General features: G+C 39.9%; 1 protein-coding gene across 2 annotated transcripts in view; it reads right to left on the bottom strand.

Moving 5' to 3' along the window:
- Positions 1 to 26,095, bottom strand: part of LOC146407170 (uncharacterized) — a 391,157-nt gene that overhangs the window by 300,554 nt on the left and 64,508 nt on the right. The gene's annotated exons all lie outside the window — the stretch shown is intronic.

Here is a 26,095-nt window from a genome sequence, read left to right on the forward strand (position 1 = left end):
TTATCCACTTTGGGTTTCCTTTCACCTAGAAACTTAAGGTGTTTGGATCTCTTAGTAAGCATATTTGATGCCACATTGAAAAAAATTTACTTTGAAGAAGATATTTCTAGAAATTGTGAAATATATGCCAACCCACAGAATACTGGTATAGCAGAGTCTATAACTGCTTACTTCTTAGTTTTCACTAGGAATAAAGGATTCTAATGGCCAAGAATTCTAATTAATCTATGCAATTAAAACAATTTAGAAATAATAAGGGTCAAAGGAAACCTTGACCCTTATGGAAAGTCGGTAAGAAAAGTAGAATGACCAGTTTTTCCAAAAAGAGAGAGAAAACACACACCGGACAAAACCTGAATGGAGAAAAAAAATTGTAGGTGATTTTTGGAGAAGGAGTTTTTTGGTAGGGTAAATGTGACTAAAATTGGAATTATTTCTTTAAGATTCTGAAGAATGAGTTTTAATATCAAAAGTAACTTTGTGCAAAACTAGAACTTTATTTTTTTTCTGTTAAAAGGAAAAAGTGATTTTGGACTATTGGTTTCTTCCTGGTAAGAGATTGTGAAGGATTTTTGTTTGTTTGTTTTTTATTTTTGTATTTACCTTTTGGGTATCTACCCAGGAAGCAACAATTTTGTGTCTTACCAAAGTAATGTATTATGCTTCATGTTATATTTATCAGGTCTTTGATTACTTAAGAAAGCCCAGTGTTCTCAATATTAAAAGAAGTGATTTTATTCATGAAATCTTCTGTATTTGTCTTTTTTTGGGGGGGGGGGGAATGCCTATGGCATGCAGAAATTCCCAGGGCAGGGACTGAACCCTTGTCATAGCTGTAATCGAAGCCACAGCAGTGACAATGTTGAATCCTTATCCTGCTTAGCCACCAGGGAAATATCTGTGTTCGTCTTTAACATCTTCTATTGTCATAGTTAAATAGACAATTAAATATTATTTCACGGTTATCTGAGATTTTACTTAGTCCCATGTTCATATCTTTTGACATTTTGACAACTTCTCCAAATCAAATTCCAAGTGGAAAATTTTTTCTAACCTCCTGGAAAATCTCAAAGGATAGGTCTCTCACCTTATAAAAGTGAGATATTAAAATAATTAGATTTGGTATGCTAAATTACATGGGAATTGCTATTAAAGAGAAGCGATGATTAAATTTTTTGGGTTATATGTGCATGGATATATGTTACTAACATAGGTATTCCAGAAATTGTTTCAAGTTTACAGAAATTTGTCATAACTAACTATTATCCCAAAGCATTGTCTGTCATGAAAATAAGTACATTTTCTTATCAAATGAATTCTCATCTGATCTTTAACCATGGTCATTTTTAAAAGTCTTTTTGTCATTTATAGACAGTTACTGTTTTACTCTGATATTTTGCAAAGTGGCTTCATCTTGAGAGATATCTATGCCTGGGAATCTCAGAATATCCTGGGACCTCAAGAAGAGAGAAATGTACCCAAATCTGTATGTATTACATGCATTACATGCATATATATATATATATATATATATATATATATATATATATATATATATATATACAAACTCTGATGGTGAATTCTTGGTTTTGCTTCTTAGCCTGCAGAGGCTTTAAAAAAATCTAATCTAAGATTCCTTATAAAAAGTTCCAGCAAAGCAGATATTAAAGAGCCTATGGTTAATCATTATTCTTGATGGACTTACATAAATAATCAGGCCAAGTTTAATGAAGGTAGACTTATTTTGCAAACAAATTTGTCTTACTGTGATTAATTTTTTTTTTTTTTTTTGTCTTTTGTTTCTTTAGGTCCTCAGTCGTAGCATTTGGAGGTTCCCAGGCTAGGGATCGAATTGGAGATACAGCTGCCAGCCTAGACCATAGCCACAGCAACACCAGATCTTAGCCGAGTCTGCGACCTACACCACAGCTCATGGCAACACTGGATCCTTAACCCACTGAGCAAGGGCAGGGACCGAACACGCAACCTCATGGTTCCCAGTTAGATTTGTTTCTGTTGCACCATGACGGGGACTCCTTATTGTGATTATTTTTGATAGAAATGATAGTAATTATAGAAAAATATGTTTCAGTAGAAAATCATAATACAACATTTTGGCTATAAGATTGTAGTCCTGTTCATTGTCTTTGAGGCTTTTTTACATGTCTGTAAATGAAATAGGATTCCGAATTCTTCTAATTTCCTCAAACATCTAGCTATAACTCTCCAAACTAATGTTTCTAATTTTCTCCCAAACTTCTTGTTTGGAATCACTAAGAGCAAAGACTGCCTTTGAACCTCCTTCGAAGGAATGATACCAGGGCCTCCTCACTGCCCAGTTGGCAACCAAACTTCAGATATTTCAACTTGGGGTACAGAGCCTCCAATTAAACAGGGCTCCTCTAGATTCTTATAACATTCCACCAGCTGGAGAGCTACAATTACAACTGGATCTAAGGAGTCTCCTTTCTACCTTGTGGTGGACAGCTCTCAGGATCACAGGTCAAAAGCTTTATCTCCAATTTGAAGTCTTTATTCTTTTTGCCTTATTACTACTTTCTCTCTATTACTGTACAGGAAGACAATGTTCCTTAATTCTGGCAACTCTTCCTGAATCTGCTGCTAAGGTCATCGCTGTAAAATTAATGTCCCTAAGTTATCTTGCTGAGGTGGTTTTAAATAATAGAATTTCTTAGATTACATATTGACTGAACAAGGAAGAGCTGGAGGCACAGCAAATACTTTCTGACATACCTAGATCAGCACCTGTGGTAACTGTAGCAAATACAATAAACTAACGACCTACTCTGGGAAAACAGCTTGATGTGATTTCAGGTACATTTTTTGATTTATTTGATACCAACTGGTTTGGTTACTGGGGGCCTGGTTGAGGAGTATATTTCAGTCTTGTAGTATTATCCTGCTAATTGTTACCATTCTAGGCTCCTTGGTGTGCTATGTTCTCTCGAGGACATTAAATTCATGTTCACAGCTATACCAGTACATCAAATGGTTTCACTGTGCTTAGAGAAACAGAAACAAGGTGATCAATGAGCATAAACTCTTCCATGGATCTGACATTATAACCTATGAATTTCAAAATGAGACACTAGAAACTCATCTCTGACGGTGACTGAGAATGGCACTAATACCAAATCATTGGCCAATCTCTTATGTATACGAGGATGAGCAAAGTGGGGGGAATGGTTAAATTAATTAAACAAAGAAGCCATTAGATTGATGTGGCTTAATGCTGTGGTGACATATGTAAGCAAACCAAAATTGGAGTATGTAAATGCCTCAAGGTTAAATCAAAACACTAAGGACAACCAATAATAAACAGCCAATTAGGTTCTAGCTATAGCTAATTGATAACTGCCTTACTCTGCTTTCTCCTTTTCTCTGAAAAGTGTTCCTAATCACTTTCTGGTTTGATACTGCCTCCTTTGAATTGCTTGCTCACATAAACCCTCCAAAACTGTGATATAACTTAGTTTATCTTTTACCAACACATATCGCAGGAGTATCATTTTTTCTCCTGCTACTTTAAGTTCCTTGAGTCCTCTCTTTAGTCATCTTTTCTGTACTCAACGCACTCTGCGAGACTCCACAACCGTGGAACAACAGAAATATAGGCTCATGTGGAGGTGACATACATCAGGCACTGGTGAGCGTTCTGTCAGAACCTCAGTAACAGCTCCCCAGGTTGGAAATGCCATCATGCTAGTATTACAAAACACATGAAAATAGTACTCTCTTATTACCAAAGGTCTTATTAAACATACTTCTCTCTGAAGTTCATTCTGATACTTCATAGATTATTGTCTTCCACACACCTTTTGGAAAAATCTCCATTGTACTAAAGCAGCGTCCAAAACCTTCATCCTTCTTCATGAAAACACACACTTTTGAGCACCTACGTGTGTTTTCCAGACAACCTAACTGCTCTGGACACATTCTCCTTGACCAACTTGGAGTTCTGGTCTTGTGTGAAAACATTCCGCCCTTTCATGTTTTCCAGACAGTGTCTAATTGGAATGGAAACTAGCACAGAATTGGGTGTTTGGTGAAGGAAATGACATGTGGCCCTCTTAGAACTAAGGAGTGATGTCACTCACTAAGGTGAGGACTCTGATGCCTGATGCCTTTATGACCAGGGATTAGTGAGGTGTGGTGGACAGAGCACCGGACTGGGAGTCAGGAGGCCCAGACTTCAGTCCTGGTGTGGCTGCTACCTCTCTGTTTGACCCTGAGTATATTACTTTCCCCTAACTTGGTTGGATTCCTTAGACATACTATAAGCCTTCTCTCTCTCTACCTGAGTCTTATTTTCACTAAGCTATCAACTTAGAAAGTCTTAGTGTAGGGGTTAAGGATATACATTTGAAAAGGAAATGGTAAGGGAATCACAGAGACAGCTTTCTATACATCTAGATGATCAATAAAAGGAAAGTTCTGCAGAAGAAACAGGGGAAGAATCACTTAATTCTGCTTTGCTAGTTCATTCATTCAATAAAATATGTTATGCAGAAGAGTGAAATAGCGTGATTAATATTTTATGCAATCTCTCTGGCTTCTGTGTAGACAACAGATCATTGGGACATTAGAGGAAACAGAAGGGGCAGTTAGGGATCAATCAAACACAGGCATACTTAGTTTCATTAAGATATTGTGTTTTTTATAAATTGAAGGTTTATGGCAACCCTGCATCAAGCCATTCTCTGGGTGCCACTTTTCCAACAGAATTTGCTCACTTCATGTCTCTGTGTGACATTTTGGTAATTCTTGCAATATTTCAAGCTTTTTCATTATTATTATGTTTGTTATGGTGATCTGTGATCAGTGATCTTTGGTGTTACCATTGCAAAAATATTACGACTCCTTGAGGTCTCAGATGATAGTTTGTATTTTTTAGAAATAAGATATTTTTGATGAAGGCATGTACTTTTTTTAGACATACTCTTATTGCACACTTAAGAGACTATAATATAGTGTAAATATAAATTTTACATGCACTAAGAAAACAAAAAATCCATGAGATACACTTTATTACCTCAAACTGAACCTACAATATTTCTGAAGTATGCCTCAGATAAAAAGTGTTAATGGATTGAGCTATGGTGATGGCGTTAGAATTGCAGGCAGTTTAGAGTAAATAATGAATGAGGTATTAAAATTAACCATTGGATTGATTGTGGCTAGTGACGAAAAAGAGTGAGGACTGATTTAAGGATTTTGGCTTTAACAATTGAGCTGGTTTTGTCCCCTTTTACTAAGATGGCAGAGATTGGGAGTAGAATATGTTGGCAGTGAAATGAAGTCAGTATTTCAGACACATACATATTGCCACTTCCAAGTACCCATATCAAACAGAGTACCAAGTATATGAATTTGACTCCCAGAGAGTTTTGGGCTAGAGATAAAATTTGGGAGGGATAAGCATTCAGATGACACTTGATAAGCTTCAGAGAGAGGTACCATTTGAATTGACTCTTGAAGAATGAGTAGGATTTTGCCAATGATTGAAAATATGGACAAGGGATATAAATGCAAAGGAGACTGTGTGAGAAAAGGCAGGAAGCTGAAGTGGTAAAGCCAAGGTCCAGTGGGCTCCCTGGGCCTGTGCTCAGACCACTGCAGAGCACTCTTTGCATCTCAGCTACACTTCCTTCTCTCCAGAGACACCTACTAGCCATCTTAGATTCCTGGATGGTTGAATTCAAAGCCAGTAACAGATTACTAAGTGGTGGGGATATAAATTGGTACAGCCACTATGGAAAACACTATGGAGGTTCCTCAAAAAACTAAAAATAGAGTTGTTACATGATCCAGCAATTCCACTCTTGGGCATATATCCACACAAAACTACACTTCAAAAAGATACATGCATTTCTATGTTTATAGCATAATTATGTACAATAGCCAAGACATGGAAGAAACCCGAATGCCCATTAACAGATGAATGGATAAAGAAGATGTGGTATATTTACACACACACACACACACATTGGAATGATACTCAGCCATAATAAAACAATGAAATAGGAGTTCCCGTCATGGTGCAAAGGAAACGAATCCGACTAGGAACCATGAGGTTGTGGGTGCAATCCCTGGCCTCGCTCAGTAGGTTAACGATCTGACATTGCCATGAGCTGTGATGTAGGTAGCAGATACAGCTCGGATCTGGCATTGCTGTGGCTATGGTGTAGGCTGGGAGCTGTAGCTCTGATTATACCCCTAGCCTGGGAACCTCCATATGCCATGGGTGCAGACCTAAAAAAGCAAAAATAAAATATAAAATAAAATAAAATAAAATAAAAAATAAAAAACAATGAAATAATGCCATTTGCAGCCACATGGATAGATCCAGAGATTATCATATTAAGTGAAGTATGTCAGAAAGACAAATACCGTATGATATCACTTATATGTAGAATCTAATATATGACACAAATGAACTCATTTACAAAACAGAAACAGACTCACACATGTAGAGAAGAGACTTGTGGTTGCCAAGGGGGTAGGGGTAGGATGAATTGGGAGTTTGGGACTAGCAGATGCAACCTATTATATATAGAATGAATAAACAAGGTCCTACTATGTAGCACAGGGAACTATATACAATATCCTGTGATAAACCATAATGAAAAAGAATATGAATGTATATAAAACTGAATCACTTTGTTGTACACCAAAAACTAACACAACATTGTAAATCAATTATACTTCAATAAAAATAAGTAAATAAATAAAGGATTGTAGCTAAGAGTAGTTTGCTTAGGGATAAAGATAGAGCCTACAGTTTATTTCATTTTCCCTCAAACTAGAGAAAATTTCCTTATTTTTTGGTGTAACACTGAATTCATTAGCGTTTGCCTTTTCCCAAGTCTGGTAACCTCATCCGACATAATTCAGCTCAGACTTCAGTGTCAGTACCTGAGAGAGTAGGGTAGATTAAAAGCAATTTAGAGATCCCTTGTCACACTCAATTTGTCTTTGGCAAGGGATTTGGGTTTTTTTTCTGAACTTTTCCCTTTCAAATCAGTTCCAAAAATAAGTCATGATGTCTTTTTTAGACTCTGCCCAGCAGAAAGTGTTCTTACAACACAAGCGTACAGGAGCCCTCTAGCCCTATGTTATCTCAGGTTTTAGTAGCTCAGGATTTCCCCACAAGTCCCCTCTTCCATAAGCAGGGTCCTTGCTCTCTTTAGTGTCTCTGTCTCATCTATTTCTCTCTCTCCTGAGTTCATCCGCTCTCATTCTCACTCCTGCTCTCATGCTTGCCCTACTGATCTAGAAGACTCTGACAGGGCCTAGTTTGATATTTTTACCTTAGAGGTGATGTCTCACTTTTTGGTTGCTGCTGTAACAAGTTACAATGACCTTAGTGGCATAAAACAACTCAAGTTTATTACCCTACAGTCTATAGGTCGGAAGCTTGGTATGCGTCTCACTGGGTTAAAACCAGGGTGTTGAAAACCTGTGCTCCTTTCTGGACAGTCTAGGGGAGAATCAGCTCAGTCTCATGAGCTTATGGCACTGACATCTCTGTCTCCTTACTGGGAACCTGGCTTAGCCCCCATATCTCAGGGTGTCAAATCTGTCTCATGCTGTATCTCTCCTGTCTACTTTTCTGTCTTCCTCCTTTACTCATAAGGATTCATCTAGAATACTCTTTGCATTTCAAGGTCTTTAACCTTAATCACATTAGTAAGGTCTCTTTTTCAGTGTTACCGTGGAATGTATTTACAGGTTCTGGGAATTAGAGCCTGGACACCTTTGGGGAGACATTATTCTGTCTCCCACAATTGAGAAAACTGAGGCCCCCAAGATCAGCATGCCTTGTCCATGATCAACAAATAACCACTTAAATTTGAATCCAGGCATGAGTTTTCTAACATTGAATTCTTTCCACTATGGAGAAAATGCATGCAGCTCAAGCATGAATTTAGGTCTCTGCTAAGAGTAGAATACTGTTTAGGGATTCATTCAATCTCTAAAAGAAGGCACACATGGACTTAGAAGCTTATTCCTCCATGCACTTGCCACTTGACCTTAAGCAAATCAATTTGTCTCACGGAGGCACAATTTTCTCATCTATAAAATGAAAAGGATAGGACCCAAGTTGCAGGGATTTAGGGAGTATTTAATAGGCTGTTTCTTGAGCACTTAGCACATGGTCTACGTAAAAAAAAAGAAAAAAAAATCACTAAATCACTAAAAGGGGGCCAATTTGAGTTCCTATATTGCACAGACAAGAAAACAGGCCCAGAGAGGAGGAGCAATTGGACAAGGTCATACAGTGGGTTTGTGGCAAACCCCAGGCTGGATTACACAACAGCATGAGAATTTGGAGGGAGAGTAATTGCAGGAACAAAATTCCACACCTGCTTTCTACAACATTCCACAACCAGCTTGGAGCCTGAGCCTCTTGTTCCCCTTCCACCCAGGCATCCCACAGGAATTAGAGGCTAAAAGGCAGGCATGCTGGATTCATCTGATGTGACAACTTTGGTCTTCCTCTGGCATTTTCAGTTTCCACATTCCTCTATGAACCTCTGCCCTACAGCCCAATCGATGTCAGCTCACTTAGCGCTAAATGCTTCCTGCGCACCGAGCCATTTTGCATTCGCTTAGTAAAAATGGAGCCATCCAGCATCAATTCACATGAAATAATTTTCCACTTCATGTCAACCGAAAATCGCCAATTTCCTGCTACAAGTGACACTTAGTACTGGGAGGCACTTGGAGTCATTATGAGTTATCGTCGCCTAGGCTGCTTGCCTTTGTGCAACCAAATCCGGTATCTAGGGAGAAAACGGATCAAGGCTCTATTTTCATGTAATTAAATATAAGGATTAAAATCTAGCCCATCTTCTTATCTACCTGAAATCTTTTCATGCAACAATAAATTGACGTTAAGTTTCTAACTCCAAAGGGGCAGGTCAGACATGAACTGTTCAATTATTCAATGAGCATATAGAGACTGCCTATGTTCTAGGCACTCTTGCAGACACAAAGATAAATAAAATAAAATCTCTACTCTTCAAAGAATCTTACTGTCCAGTAGGGACAGTGAAATGCATATGCAGTCAACTATAATAAAAGGCATATTTAATTATACGCAGCTGTTAAAATATTATCACTTAAACTAGTGATGTTCAAATACTTTCACCTGTAAAAATCTTCACGTAAGTGAAATTTCACAAGTCAATGCAGTGAAGAAAACTGTTAATAAGGGACCTGCAGTGGCTGGAGCGGGGGGCTGAAGAGACCCTGGAGACCTAGCCATTAACACATTATAGTTTCTGATAGTGCTTCACAATATAGTTAAAAGGAGTGATTTATTTGTAACTGGTTTATGGAATGTACGGACTGGAGATACAATTAGAAAGCGACTCTTTTTATCATTACCTCTTTATCTTTCTCTATAGAGTGATTTTTCTCATACTCCTGGTTTGGATCTCAGGGAGATTCTCTAGTTTCCCTGGTCTTTCTCAGGTATTCAACAATTTTGTTTCCAAGCTCATTATAGAATGAAAGCCAGTTTCAGCTGATTAAAACTCTTCTGTTTCCCGCTTTAGTTCACACAACTAGAAAACCTACAGAGCAGTAAAGAGACTTATCATCAGCCTCAGCCTCTTCCCCGCCATGCTCTTCTCTGCTACTTCCCCCCACTCCCGCCACTCACTGTGACTCCTTTGACTCTTCCCAGAATGCAGAGGATATGGGGGTAATGTGACAGAAGGAAGAGGCAAAGAATCTCTTACTTGTCTCACAGGGTTGCCACTGCACAAGGGCAGCCAGCCCATAGGAACAGGGCATCTAGCTCATTCTGCTTGAGAAGCTATACATACCAAGAACTTCGGAACAGTGCTGCATCCATCTGAGGGAAGGGAACACTCTTGCAAACTGTCACCTTTTTTGCTTTATCACCGAGTTCTGTCATGCCTCCCAAAGGAGGGTATGTCTTTTATAAATTTTTCTAAAGGAATGCAGGGATAGAGGCAACTCTGTTGACCAGTACAATTTAAAGCTGACTTTGAACTGAATGTGGTAGGTATTCAAAGACAGACTCTTTCCTCTGTGAGGTGCTTTGGGAGTTACTAGGCATTCTCCCACTCTAGGACCCTCCTGTTTGATGATCTCTGATTCTAACAGCTCAATATTTCTGACCACACTTCAGTCCTGCAACCCACACCTACACCCATACAGATGGTCTCTGCTGGGTGTCCTCACCCTGCAGGAGGTCTTTAAATAGATTCCCTTTCAAGACATCTGGAGGCTCACTGCTTTGTCTGGCCCGGAGAACACATGTGCCTTTCCTCCATCATGGTAGGAAGTGGAGCTCCATTGCCACCCCCCACTCCCAGCTGCCAAAGCCTCCTTCATTAATCGAATTCTATTTCCATATTCACCAAAGTCCGGGGCATTTATATGATTTTTCTGAAGTCTTCTCCATCTGAATCAATCCTCTAGCATCTTCTTTGTTCCCACACATGGGGGATAAACTAAGCGGCAAAACCAGTTCCACAGTTCTTACTCTATTCTATATTAACAGGGAGTAACTGAAAATCTGGGCTTTGGGAGCCCAGTCTTTGAGATTCAAAGACATAAGGAAATATCTTGGTGCATAATGTTTAATGATGCGGGTAATTTCTCAAGTAATAATAAATGGAAAGCCCAGATAAACATATAAACTTGAATGTATGTATATATGTGCATATTGTATGTATATGTGTGTATCCATATACCTATATATCCTTATCGATTTATCTATTGTTATAGAACCACATTAGGTGGAAGAGTGGAGGAGGCGTTTGAGATCCTCTCATTTAGAAATATGATTTATAAGAGTTCCCACTGGGTGCAATGGGATCAGCACCATCTCTGGAGCACTGGGACAAAGCATCGATCCCCTGCCTGGAACAGTGGGTGAAGGATCTGGCATTGCTGCAGCTGTGGTATAGGACACAGCTCCTGCTCAGATCAGATCCCTGGCTTGGGGAACTCCATATGCCACAGGGCAGCCAAAAAAGAAAAAAATAAATAAAATAAAATATGATTTATGTAGCACCTGTGAAATTCATTTAGGGGCCCTGTCTAGATCTCAAACACATAGGATTTAAATTCCAAGCACAATCTGTATTAGTTTCCTATCATTGCTTTAACAAATTAAAGCAATGACCTAAAATAGAACAGATTTATTATCTTAACATTCCAGAGGTCTGAAAACTGAAAAAAAAAGGGGGGGGGGTGTCTTACAAGGCTAAAATCAAGGTTTAAGTAGAGCTATGATTCCTTCTGGATGCTCTAGGTGAGAGTCTGATTTCTTGCCTTTGATAGTTTCTAAAAGCTGCCTCCATTCCTTGGCTCATGATCCCATATCACTCCAACCTCTGATTCCATCATTACATATTTTCTCCAACTTTGACACTCTTGCTTCCTTCTTATAAGAACTCTTATTATTTCATGGGACTCACTCAGATAATCTAGGGAAACTTCCCATCTCAAGGTCCTTATTAATCACATCTGGTATGTTCTGCCATGTGAAGTACTATTGTCACGGGCATTGGGGATTAGGACACGGACATCTTTGATGGGGCTCTATTATTCCACCTACCACTCTATCCCTAACAGGAGGCCATAGATGGAGAAAGGGAAAAACAGTTACAAATATGAAAGCTTTAAAGTGTGACCGTGGGTAAGTTACTTAAGCTCTCTCAGTCCTCAGTTTCTTTATCTGCAAAATAATTGTACCTGCTCATACGATTGTTATGGATTAAATGAGTTAATATTTTCAAAATGTTGGGAACAGGGCTGGCTCATGATGAATGCTACATACGTGTTTTTTAAAAGCTACAAGGAAATGAATAGATTAAGAAGATGTGGTACATATAAACAGCTATAAAAACGACTCAGCCTAAAAAAGAACAAAATAATGCCATTTGCAGCAACATGAATGGAACTAGAGACCCTCATACTAAGTGAAATAAGTCAGAAAATGAAAGACAAATACCATATGATATCACTGGAATTTAATATACAGTGCAAATGAACCTATCCACAGAAAAGAAACATACTTATGGACATGGAGAACAGACTTGTGGTTGCCAAGGAAGAGGGGGAGAGGCGTGGGATGGACTGGGAATTTGGGATTAATAGATGCGGACTATTTCATTTGGAGTGGATACGCAATGAGATCCTGCTGTATAGCACAGGGAACTATATCTAATTACTTGTGATGGAACATGATGGAGGATAATGTGAGAAAAAGAATGTACGCATGTGTATAGCTGGGTCACTTTGCTGTACAGCAGAAATTGACAGAACATTGTAAATCAACTATAAAAAAAAAAAAAAAAAAAGCCACAAGGGAGGATACTCTCTACAAAGTAGATTCTGGGATCCAGCTGCTTCTTATTTGGGCAACACTGTGTTACATACTCCAGGATGAATAGCACTGGGGATCATTAACTTAATGGATGTTAATAAATCTCTGGAGTGAGTCTGATACAATAGTATACGTACTTATTATTTTTTTAAGAAAATATACTAACATGTTAACAGTTCGCATGTGAGATCTCATGTGAGATTTTCATAGCCTTCTTTTTCTACTTGATCTATGCTCTATATTTTGTCCAGTCAACCTATAAACCAGTTAGATCAGAGGAAAAAATAAAACATACAGTTTAAAAAATATTATGCATATACAAATAGATCAGAGTTTTAGGAGGGGGAGGTTTGGACTTGTTTTCTTTTTCTTTTTCTTTTGCCTTTTCTAGGCCTGCTCCCATGGCATATGGAGGTTCGCAGGCTAGGGGTCTAGTCGGAGCTGTAGCTGCCAGCCTAAGCCACAGCCATAGCAACAGGGGATCCGAGCTGCATCTGCGACCTACACCACACCTCATGGCAACGCCAGATCCTTAACCCACTGAGCGAGGCCAGGGATCAAACCTGCAACCTCATGGTTCCTAGTCAGATTCATTAACCACTGAGCCATGATGGGAACTCCTGGACTTGTTTTCTGATGTATGGAGGGCAGGCCTCTGCATACATCCAAGCAATGCTCCAACACCAGGTGGGTCCCTTATAATTCAATTAAATTCTGACATTGTTTACCTGGAAATAGCATCCGATGCACAGGTTGATGGCTCAGTCCCACAAGACTGCCCCCCGAGTCCCTTCAGATGTCTGTCGCAAGCCCAGGATTTTACCCACGTTTCTGACCAAGTGGCTATGCGTTGCAGATGCCCATGAACCCTCCTTGGACTTCAAAGTCAGTTTCAAGTCCAGATTGTTACCTGTACTTCCGCCTGACTGTAAACAGGAGGCCCCCAAGACACTTCCTCAGGTTCTATCAATTTGCTCACAGAACTCAGAGAAACATTTCACTTACTGGGCTGCCAGTTCATCATAAAAGGATAGAACTTGGGAATAGCCAGATGGGAGAGATGCATCAGGCAAGGCCTGGGAAGGGGGACAAGCTTCCCTGTTCTCTCTGAGCACCAGTCTCCCCAAATCTCTATGTGTTCACTAACCTGGAAGTGCTCCAGACCCAGTCCTTCAGGGTTGTTATGGACGCTTCAATACAAACCTTGACTAAATCATTGACCATTGGCAACTGAACTCACTCTCCATCTCTCCTCCCAGGAAGTCTGGGGACAGGACTGAAAATTCCAACCCTCTAATCCCTTGGCTGCTTCTCCAGGCAGTCTGCCCTGACACTTAGGTGTGGTGGAAAAGTCACCTTATTAACATAACAAAATATACCTTTATCACTGTAATCACTCAGGAAATTCCAAGCATTTCAGGAACTCCGTGCCAGAAATGGGGATGAAGACCAAATATACATTTCTTATTATAAATCACAGTATCATGGGTCAGTGGAGGAGAACAGAAAAATAAAAGTATCTGCATTCTATTTAAGCCATATATACAAAGCCAAGACAATAATCTTTAATGGACCTTTATTGACCATGGGATATAGTCTAGATACCCAGACCTAGTGCTTGAGAATTTCTAGAAACCAGCTCAAATCATCCTGCATGCCTGTAATTCTCTCCATCCCCTTGTTCCAGGAATCGATCCCTCAAAGCCCTATTTAGAAGCTTTGATGGGAAGCTCTGCATTGTGTGCTGGGTCTACAAATATGGCTGTAAACCATCTCTGTTCTCAAGTAGTTAATAATCTCAAAGAAGGGGCAGTGTTCTCGCCAACAAAAAGCAAAACAATAGTATATATGGCATCTTTGTTATTGTTATAATCAAAGCTAGGAGACATGATTGATCCTAATGGGGCCAGAGCTGGGCTTCCAGGATATGCAACCTGGGCAGTCAGAGCCCAGCTCAGTAGGGCCCTATGCTTTGCAAAGAGTTCTGCCACCATTATTTTGAAATTCTTAACTGTTTCTGAACAACAGGATCTACATCCTCATTTCACCCTGGGTGGGACCCACAGATTATGCAACCAGTCCTGAAAAAGGCTGTGGGGTGGTGGGGGGTGGGGGTGGGGCAGCAATTGGAAGTAAAGCCTCCAACTACATTGGAGAAACACCATTGAAAAACACCACTGAAATGGCCAAATCCACAGGTTTACTCTGTCTCTTCTATGCTTTGGACATCATGCTAAGTACTACATACACATATATGTATATACACACATCTGTTTTCTATATCAGTATACATGTACACACCCTTAAAATTTCAAAAATTCATAACTATCATTTTTGCTTCTTCTCCACTGACCATCTACCTTAACATTTATTGCTCCACAACCTACAGTTTTCTGAGAATTTACCTTCCTTTGCTTTCCTATTCTCCTTCCCTTCCTTCCTTGATTCCTTCCTTCTTTCTTCTTTTTGGTTGATTTAGGAGGGTGTATGCATTTTAAGTCCTTTAGATCAACTCCAGTGGGCCTCCCTGGGGCTGCATGTTTCAAATGCAGAGTTTAACACCTCAACCCTAGAAATTCTGATAATAGGCCTGAATTGGTTGCTGTAGGAATCTGCGCTGAACACCCCCCCCCCCAGGTGATTCTGTTACCTACATTGCTCAAATGTGATCTAATCCCCTTCTGTAAGGGTTCTGAGAAACTAAAACCTGAAACAAGAACATTGTGGAACTTCAAGGACTCTTCAAGGAAATAGAACTCAAAGTCTCTGGCCAAGGCAAGAATTACCAGACCATTACCATCCCCCACCCATGTCACTGTAGTGCCCCTCCCCAACCTGAGCAACCTGTCCTACTCCTTCCTACCCCTACTAGGAAAGGTAGGAAGCCCACTCCTCACCCTGCCCTTATAGGGGCCTTATAGGCCCCCAACCCAACCAGCAAGTGTATTCTAAGACCTCTCTTTCCCCAACCAATCAGCAGGTCAGCAGGTATATCCTGAGACCTCTCCTCTCCCTGGGTTATAAAAACAGACATGACCACACCTAGGTATGCGCTCCCTGATTATCAGGAAGTCTTCCTCCTAGGCTAGCACATCTCTTATCTCAATAAACTTATCTTTCTCTTTCACCTTGCTCTGCAGGATAATTCTTTTTCCAGCTGCGCAGACCACAACAAATATGATCTCTCTAAAAGCCAAATGTTGATTTGATAGCAATTTTGTAAAAGAAAGGTCCATACCTGATGATCTGATTTCTGCTTCAGAGCCCTTAGAAAGGTGGCTTCTTGAAGTCAGGGAAATTAAGGGTTTCCGAAAGCACTAGGCATTTCCTAGAGAAATGCGGCACTTGAAGAAAATCACACCTCTTCGTCTTCTTATCCCACAATGAAAAGCAGTGTCTAAGCTGCTTGGTCTGGGCGGTGTTCTATGTGACAGCCAGGACAGTCTTTGTAAAACACAAACTTCCCTGGCCACCCTCAACCCTGGCATAGCACCCTTCATATGGAGTTTGTCGTGGGAACAGCATGAACACTCGGATTAGATGGGATAGGATTCAAATCCTGCCTATACCACCACCTTCAAGCTGTGTAACGGGGGGAAAATTGCTTCAACTTTCTGTGCCTTGGTTTCAAGATCTATAAAAACAACAGAAGGGTAATGAACACACAGGGTTTGTGGTTGAGAGATTGTATAATACTAACATACTATGAGTACAGGCTCTGAGGTTGCACACCTAAGTTCAAATATTGACTCCTCTTTTTTTATTTTTTTATTTTTTTGGTTTTTAGGGCTGCATGTGTGGCATATGGAAGTTCCCATGTCAGGGGTCGAATTAAATCAGAGCTGTAGCTGCCCACCAATGCCACAGCCACAGCAAAGCAGGATCCGAGCCATGCCTACAACCTACACTACAGCTTATGGCAATGCTGGATACTTAACCTACTGAGCAGTTTGAACCCAGGGATTGAACCTACATCCTTATGGATACTAGTCACTTTCGTTACCACTGAGCCACAACAGGAACTCCATTGGCTCCTCTTCTTAATAGCTGTGACTTTGAGCAAGTTACTTCACTCTGTGAAAAACAAGGATTATGATCATGTATTTCTTGAGGGTCATTGTGCGGATGCAATGAAATAATGGGTCTAATGCCCTTGACCAAGCACCTAGCAAGGGCTGAAAGAATGTTGGTTGTATGGAGCACTGTAGATGCTTGATAAACCAGTGGGAAATAAACAGAAAAAAGGAGAATTTGGGGGCAAACGGTAGTCACACAAAGTGATGTGTCTTGTCTCCTCTACAAGAATGCTCTCTGAACCCAGTGAATTTCCACTGATGGGGTGAAGCTGGAATGGCAGAGCAGATTAGGGTAACTGTTTTCCTTGGAAGCAGAAAAGTCACAGTTATTTTGCCTCTGGCACCTCTATAGCTGCAACTTCAATTCAATCTCCAAATCCCACTGAAATAGTGAATGAAATCTAAAAGCTGCAAAAGAAGAGAAAGAAGAATTAAGGAGAAGAGCCAGAATGCTTCAGGCTTTGTTTGGTTCCTCTGCTGCCATTTCCCCACCCCGTCTTTGGCCCAAGCCTCTACAAACTTCCTCTCTGTACCTTTCGGGGGAAAAGTCTTTGTCCCTGCAGTTGGCCCTGAGAAACTTTTATTTTCTTTATGGGCAAGTGCAGGGGAAGGCTGAGCATGCTGAGGCACTGAGAGGGAGATCTCAGAAGAATAGAGAGCGGGGCCTTGGTCCCAGACTGAAAATGCAAGTAATACAGTTCTCGGTCAAGGTTCTCATCAAGTAACTGCAACCGCCTGTTTACCTCTTTGTGTTTTCACCAGGCATGGGGGGTCTGGGCCCCAATGTCAAGACCATGAGCAATCAGACTTGATATAAATCCAGGCCCATCAATAGCTTTATCGTTCATCTGTTGGAACCTCTATTCCAACATTTGTAAAATGGGATAACTGGGTAAAATACTCAGCATCATGCCCAATAAAATGCCTTTTCCTCCTCCTTCTCCTCATTCTTTTTCTCTTTCTCTTACATCTCCTCTTTCTCATTGTCCTTTTTTTAAAAAGTTTTTTTTTTTGTCTTTTGTCTTTTGTCTTTTTAGGGCTGTACCCATGGCTTATGGAGGTTCCCAGGCTAGGGGTCCAACGGAGCTGTAGCTGCTGGCCTACGCCAGAGCCACAGCAATGCCAGATCTGAGCCATGTCTGTGACCTACACCACAGCTCACGGCAATGCTGGATCCTTAACCCACTGAGCGAGGCCAGGGAATGAACCCGCAACCTCATGGTTCCTAGTCGGATTCGTTTCCACTGCGCCATGACGGGAACTCCTCGTTGTCCTTTTTAATCCTCATGCTTTGCTTCCTCTTTCATTCTCTGTCTCTACAACCCAAAGTCAGGGACCATGTTTTACTCAGCTCTGCCTCCCCTAAGCCCCTGTACACAGCAGGTGCGTTAAGGATATTGATATAATGGAGAAAGAAATAAACTCTCTGTTGTTTTTTCTCTGTCTCTCAGAAAGCACTAGGGTATGTGTGTTCTTAGCATCAGGTAACTCAAAACTTCTTAGTAAATAGTTAGAGAATCAAGAAACCTTAGTAAATAGTTAGAGAATCAAGAAACCTTCTTAGTAAATAGAGAATCAAGAAACCTTGGAACACCATACACTGGCCTAGACTTCAACTCTGACTTTGTAAGAAAGACAGTGGACATGCAGAAAAGAGTAGGGGGTTGATTTATGCCCCTTGTGGGGACCAGGGCAGAATGGTCTGTCTTGCTCCTCATGCATTTCTATTTCTCTGTATCACAGTACCTCCCTCCATGCTAGTGAGTCTCCTGATTGTCCCATTAATACTTTCACTCACTCATTCATTCATTCAGCGAAGAAATGTTTAATGGCACTTACAATGTGTCAGGAGGCACCCAGGACAATTACAGGTAAAAAGAGGCCTCATTTTTCCCTCATAAAGGCAATGAAGGAGACTGCTGTTAACTAAAAACATGTCAACTCCACTCTACTCTTTTCAATATACATGGATATATATTTAGTTTAAATGATAACATGCTTTAGGAAAACTGTTAAGATCCCATGAGAAGAGGAAAACACAGTAGACACTACTGAACTGGGGCATCGAGGAAAACACTTCGGGTTGAGTGACTTTTAAGAGGAAGCCTAAAGGTTACAGATTATTCTTATAAGCAAGTTTTGCTAGTCCTCTAAACATCTGCTTATGTGGTTGCCTACCTGGAATATCTGTTCTTTGCTTCTTCCTTTGTCTAAGGTCCACATGTTCTTCAAGTCCAAGTGCAGAGGCTGTAAGTCCTTCCCATATCATTTTAGCCCTGCCCTTTCTTAAAAGAGATCATGTTTTCCCTCCAAGAATATATGTTAATTATTTCAATTCATACTCAGCAAACAATTTATCAGAGATGTTTGAAACCATGTGCCAAGGCGAATCCATCAGTGTTCTTGAAACAGATGAAGTAAGTCTACATATATCTGGTGAACATTTTATTAAAGTATATTGAATTTGTATGAGTTGAGGCCTGGTCTACGAAGTCCTGCAAGCAACTTATTACCTAATTGCTTCATATAATCGCTAGATAGATGACAGAAAGACATATCATCAGGTGGTATATACTGGAACAATAACATTTGCTGAGAAGAAAAAAAGGTAAAATTGTAATCAAGAGATTAGAAATGACAGAGTGGAGAAAAAAGGAGTGTCTATTTGGAAAACATGAATATAGATGCCATTTTTATTTTTTAATGACTAAAACAGGAACAAAACCAAGACTAAACTCTAGGCTTTTTGGAGCTCTTAATACACATTCTAGGCATTGTGTGCTAAGAGTTTCTTGTCTATTGCCATGTTAATCCTATTAAGTAGAAATTATTATGAGTTTTACAGATAAGGAAACTGAAGCTTGCGGAAGTTACTTAACTTTCTCAAGGCAACATACTTAATAAGTAATACACACGGAGTTCAAACGGGGTACTTTAATTCCAGAACCCATATTATATATTCACTTGCAAGTTTGGGGTAAGCTTAATATGCCATTTAGCTATAGTTTGCACGCATGTCTAAAATAACAAGGGGAGAGGACACAGCCAATGATGATTCAAGTGCCTCTATTTTAAAGGGCCTCTTCTTTGCTTTTTTTTTTTTTTTTTTTTTTTTCCCTGTTTGGGAGGATGAAGAGAGGCCTCCTGGAAGAGATGAAGGAAGATCTAGAATCTGGAGAAATTCTTGGTTTTCTGGGTTCCTTTCTCTTCATTCAAACCCCTCTCCTGCAATTCTTTGATTATTTATAGAAGATATTCCCAAAGGAGGGCTGCTACATACTCTGCCTGAGAGATTGCAAAGAGAGAGAAATAACACATTCCTCATTCTCTTACTCGCTGGGGAAATTGGGGGCTGTGTTTACATCGCCTCCCTGGTATTTATCCTCCTGCTGACTGTTCCATCCCCTCTATTTCATGTTGTTATTTTACTTCCATTAGGGGAGCAGAAAAAACATGAGAAGCCATTCTGATCCACCCCAATTCTCAGAGGGCATTGCTCGGTCAAAGTCAGCATCCTCTCCCTTGTAATTTTCCCTACAAACATCTCATTCAAGAGGCATTTTCCTCCCTCTGAGTACTAACGTCCTGATGATGATAAAAATAAATAAATATCACACACACACACACACACACACACCAAAATAAAACAGAAGGGAAGAAAAGAGAGAACAGAAAATCAATTGCACGCTTGGTTCATTTCATGTTTATATACTTCTGGATTTCCTTCCAGGGCTCCTGAGAATTGCCTAGTTAGCAGTTAGGAAGGGCTGCCGGGGTCACTGCAGTTTTAATGTGGCATGCCTGTCTTCCATGGCTTTTCTTCTTTGGGAAGGGGCTGGACTTTATTAAGAAACCTTCTGAACACATGAGCTCCTTTATTTACCCATCACGTCCATGGAGACATTGATGCAGTCCATTTTGTATGGGGAACTGACAGGATTATTTGTTATTTTCAGTACTTTTCCAGAGATAGAGGCTTTGCTTTGAGAAAATCCTGTGGCTGGAGCTCTTATTTGGATCACTGGAGCTCTTATTTGGTTAATTTTTCTCTACCATGGCTCTTCAGTGATCAAAATTGTTTTACTTCCCTCTAGTAAGTTTTAAAAGGCAATGTGGGGGAGTTCCTTGGTGGCACAGTGAGTTAAGGATTGTCACTGCTATGGGCTGAGTTGCAGCTGTGGCACAGGTTCAATCCGTATCTTGGGAACTTTAACATGCCACGGGTGAGACCAAAAACAAACAAACACAAAAGCAGTGAGGTATAGCTCACATCATTGGACTTTCCAATACTAGGTTTGTGTCCCTTACAAGATACACGGAATGTATGAAATTTTGATACAGGAATCAGAGACAGAAGTTCTGGCCCCACCATTTATTAATGCTATGCCTTAAGTTAGCTTTCCCCAAAGCAATGTATGGAATGAGGGTCCATGCACATGGTATTTATTAAGGAAATCCTCCCAGGAGAGAGTGATGAGGGAGAAGTTGGAGAGTGGTGGGATGAAATCAAGCCAGAGTGTGATAACAGGTGAGTCCCCATCTAAGCCTGATCCCACAGGGAGCTCTGGAGCACATTACTCCTTGGAGCTGGTCCTGGCCCAAGGCCAAGAAGCTGGGTTTTCACCCTGCAATCTCTAACTCTCAAGGGAAGAGCTTCCTGAGAAGGATAGGAACTTCCAGGTACTCTCTGCTTGTGCTGGGCAGTGGCCACAGGTAAGACAGACCTAAGAAGAGAGAGAAATCAGTAGTTCTGGATGAGGTATTTTTCTTTTCTATTTTATTTCTCTATCTTTAAATTGGCCAGCTAGATTCTACATCAACTTGTAAAATTGTTCCACTTGTAATCAGAAAGAAAAAGCAAGTTCCTCCTACAAGAACTTAAGTTTTTTGGGCCAGGGGTCTTGGTTTGACCCGATCCCACAGCTCATACTCCTGTAAGAGTGACTAGTAGTAGAAGAGGCTCAACAATGATCTAACACAGGAATGAATGATGAACAAGTGGGTATTCACAAATTTTTGCTTAAGAGTTGTACTCAGGACTATTACTCCTCTAATTATACCATGGAGATATTTTGTATTCTCACACTGTGCTTGTCACACATATCATAGGGCTGTAATCACTGGAAAGATATCAGTGATTACAGTAAATAAATTTACTTTAATAAAAATGACAGAGAAATATACAAAGATATTTACTTAAAGAGATAACACAGTCTATCCTAGACCAGGGAGTAACTTCCCAGTTCCCAAACGCCTCACAAGAACAAACTGCCGCGAATGATACCACTGCTTAGAATGAGGACTAGCCCTTTTTCATTTTTATGGGGTTTTATGCCCTCCAAGTGCCTCCAATCTTAGATGCTTAGCTAAACAACAGCCTTCTGACTAAGTGCAAGAAACTGGAATTGGTGACAACCCCAGGCTCCATAAATATGGAACTGAGCATCGTGTGGTTAAATTTATATTATAAGCATTGCCCATTAATCTTCAGACTGAGAAAGTAATATACAAATATTTTTCTATGTGAAAGAATACAGTCAAAAAAACACATATTGTATATCATTTATACTAAATGTTCCAAGTTTTCCTCTGTACCATCGATGGGGACAACAGTACTTATCCCATAGGATTTATCATACGGATTAAATGAATAATAGAAAATCAAGCATTGAAAATGGTGCTTGACACTGAGATAGGCTTGCTGTGTGCAGTAAATACAATTAACTATCAATAAGACAAACAATAAAAGAAGAAAGCAGTCTGAAAAGACTGAAAGACAGAAAAACAGAAATTGACACATAGACATGTAAATAAAAAAAAATTCACAAGTGACAGAGCTGAAACACATCTGAAGGGGTATGGAAAACAGTATGGAGATTCCTCAGAAAACTAAAAATAGAACTACCATTGGATCCAGCAATCCCACTCCTGGGCATCTATCCAGAGAAAACAATGACTTGAAAAGACACATGTACTCCGATGTTCACTGCAGCACTATCTGCAACAGCCAAGACATGGAAACAATCTAAATGTCCACTGACAGAGGAGTGGATAAAGAAGAAGTGGTACATACACACAATGGCGTATTACTCAGCCATTAAAAGGAAAGAAATAATGGCATTTTTAGCAACATGGATGGATCTAGAAATTATCATGCTAAGTGAAGTCAGTCAGACAATGAGACACCAACATCAAATGCTATCACTTACATGTGGAATCTACAAAAAGGACACAATGAACTTCTTTGCCAAACAGATACTGACTCACAGACTTTGAAAAACTTATGGAGTCTAAATGAGACAGGTTGGGGGGTGGGGGGATGTACTGAGGGTTTGGGATGGACATGCTAAAAAATTTGGTTGTGATGATTGTTGTACACCTATAAATGTAATAAAGTTTATTAAGTAATAAATATATATACAAATGAATGAGTATTGACTCCACAGGAAAGCAATCATATGCACCTTAAATTTTAAAAAGATGTGTTATTTTATTCTATCAGATTGGCAAAGATTACTTTTGTGGGGTACCAAGAAGTTGGTAAGGAGGGAGAGCAAAGGGGTTTGTCCTACACAGGTAGAGAGCATGTAAACTGGAACAAACCCTTCTAATAAGCATATGGGAAAGTTTATCAAGAAGTACTTCATATCTATGAAATCTCTCATTATATATTTTTTTCAACCAAGAGCCTAGAACAAGAGTGATAAGCTTCCTTTAATGGAAAGTGATAAAGAATACATAGAGGTATTTACATAAAAAGGAGATAATGGCATACTTTAGACTGGGTTGTAACTTCCCAGGCTCCACAGGGATAGACTGCTATGGAAGATACCTTTGCTCAGTAGGGCAGATTCAAGTTCAGTTCACCTTTAACTGAGGTGTAGAATTTTGAGAGGCTTGGCTTGATGCAGATGCCTAAATTTCAAGTCCTACCCATCAGCAGACCCAAATCTTCCTCTCCTGACCTTACATCAACCAGACCTCAAGAACGGTCGTCCACATCCCCCCCTCTCCCCGGCCGGCCCCCATTTCCTAGGACAGCTACAGCCTCCACATTACTTATTTTCTGGATCTCAATTTCTTCTTTGCTTGTGTGTGTATGTGTGTGCGTGCATGCATACAAGTGCAAGCTTATAAATCTCTCTTATTCTCTTGTGAATTCAGCTGTGTATTTAAAAGGACCTCTCAAATATTATCTAGCGTTTCCAAGAGTTGTGTAGCAGTGGAGCTTTCCAATTCTCTAACCCATCCTATGGCCAAAACCAGAAATCTATTTTCAAATGATCTACAAATTGCCAAATCCCATGGTCCTATGGTTCTAAGAGGAAAACCTAGAATCACACATAATTAAAGGCCTCTTTGAATGAGACTGTGCATGAAAGAACAAGAAAACCCTACATTCGGCCAAGCACGGAAGCACTTTGAGTTTTCATCTCTTTCTATGGCTATCTATATAGTCCTCCACAATGCTGTCCTGGCCCCATGTGCCCATGCCCAGGACTAATGACACTGTCGGATACGGTCAGTTTATAAGTCTGTCTGTCCTAGAAGACAACTGCCTCTCTAGAAGCTAGTACGTCCTCTCCTATAAATCTGTATCCTGGTTTCCAAAACTACATCTACATTGGAGTATGCGTTCTGTGCACTTTTAGTCAAAGAATGAGTGACTTTTCTTTTAGAAATATTACCTGATGGAGTGGTAGATAAGAGACAATCTTAGATGAAACTTTTGGTCAATAATAATAAATGATGTATTTTTAATTTCACAAATATTAACTCAACACCCAACATCACTATAGCCACTTTCTATGTCCTGAAAAATGAATCTACTTTGTTTGATGGAATAGCTGTATTTATCAGGATTTCATTTAAATTCTATAAGAAGAATTTATGTGCATATGTATAGTATGTGTGTGTGTGTGTGTAAGAGAGAGATTACTCCCTTGTAAATTGCTAATGTTTTTTATCTGATCTGAAGAGAAACACTTCATTGTAGTAGCAGAAACATCTGTTAGACAAGCCTGCCCGAGTTAGGTATTTTCTAGCTATGTGACCTTCAGCAAGTTACTTCCTTTTACCAAGTATCAATTTTCTCCTATAGGCCTTCCAGGGGTTGTTAGGAGAATTGAGAATTGTAAATAATGTCTATAAAATGCCTGGCCCATAGTAGGTGTTCAATAAATCATAGCTGCTGCTATTACATCACAACATGAGAATCCTTTTTAAATGTGAGAGTTAACTCCCTTATTGAGTTTGTTTTCTAAGTTCAGGGGTTGGGCACTTGTTTTCTTTAAAACAGGACATAAATGACTTCTTATTACTGATTCTAATCCTATAAAACACATATTAAGATGGGAAATTCTGCCAGTGAGGATAAGACAAGATTGAGCTTGTACATTTTCTTTAGACATCAAGTAAGCATGAAGCAAACCTCCTTAATTGGCATTTCCAAATCAAAGCCAGCAGCGGAAACAGAGATAGTGCTATAACCTTGATGCCTTGAGAATCTCTAAAATGCAAACCTCTCTGATATTTCAAAAAGTTGACCACATTGGTTACTAGGAAAACCTCAGGATGTCCAGACAAGCCCTTAGGGCATCAGGGGCTGGGGTATCTCACTGGCCCCTGTCCTAAATGGATGGCATCTCGCAGAGACATTTTACCGCATGACCACATTACTCTCATCTGGTGCCAAGAATGTGCTGGAAAAGCCAACAGGAAACAAAAACTAGCCAATTTGTGAAATTTTCTCATGCCTCTTTTATTTCCCAGTGCATGCTCTCATTGATCTCTCAGAGTTCTTAAGGCCGGAATGGTGAATAATAACCTCAGGCAATGCATGGTCTGACCTTGGCAGAGGTCTTTCCTTTTGCTTTTCCTGGTTGCAGTGGGTCAGATTCCCAAGAGTGCTCAGCATAGCAGCAGAAGAATCTCCTCAATAGCTCTTCTACTGAAAGGAAGACATGGAAAGGGGTGGCAGGGAAAATATCAGATGTGGGGCTCTACCACTCAGGAGCTTAGAGGTCTTGGGTAAATCATTTTGTATACTCCCACCATAATCTCTCATCTATAAAAGAGAATCAATGTCAAGCTCATCCAAGAAAATGTTTGTGAGAATAGTTTACAAACACTAAATCCCTATACACATCGAGGCTTTTTCATTTTTGCCATCTCCATCACTAGAGGGAAATGAAGTTCCCCCCCATTCATCTTTCAAGCTAATGCCATTTCTATTATAATATCCACAATATTAGAAACAAGCTAGAACTAAGATTATGAAAAGACCATATATTGCAGACAGAGAAAAGAGAAAGAGATAAATTTATTTTAAGGAATTGGCTTATGCTAATGTGGAGGACTGAAATCCGTAGGACAAGATGGCAGGCAGGAAATTCAGGTAAGAGCTAATGTTAATATCGCAGTCTTGAGTATACATTCTGCAGGATAACAAGCTGGAAATTCAGCCAAAATTTCTATCTTCCAATCCTGAGAATTCCTTCTACGTTTGGAGAACCTCAGTCTTTGCTCTTAAGGCTTTCAACTGATTGGACAAGGCCCACCCAGATTATGGAGATGAATTTACTTTATTGAAAGTCTAGTGATGTAAATGTTAATTATATTTAAA

The sequence above is a fragment of the Sus scrofa genome, chromosome 1 (genome assembly GCF_054392235.1).
Source record: "Sus scrofa isolate SSC_HxYL_T2T_F1_AM1 chromosome 1, Sscrofa_HxYL_maternal_Yorkshire_Landrace_v2.0, whole genome shotgun sequence".
Classification (NCBI taxonomy): Eukaryota; Metazoa; Chordata; class Mammalia; order Artiodactyla; family Suidae; genus Sus; species Sus scrofa.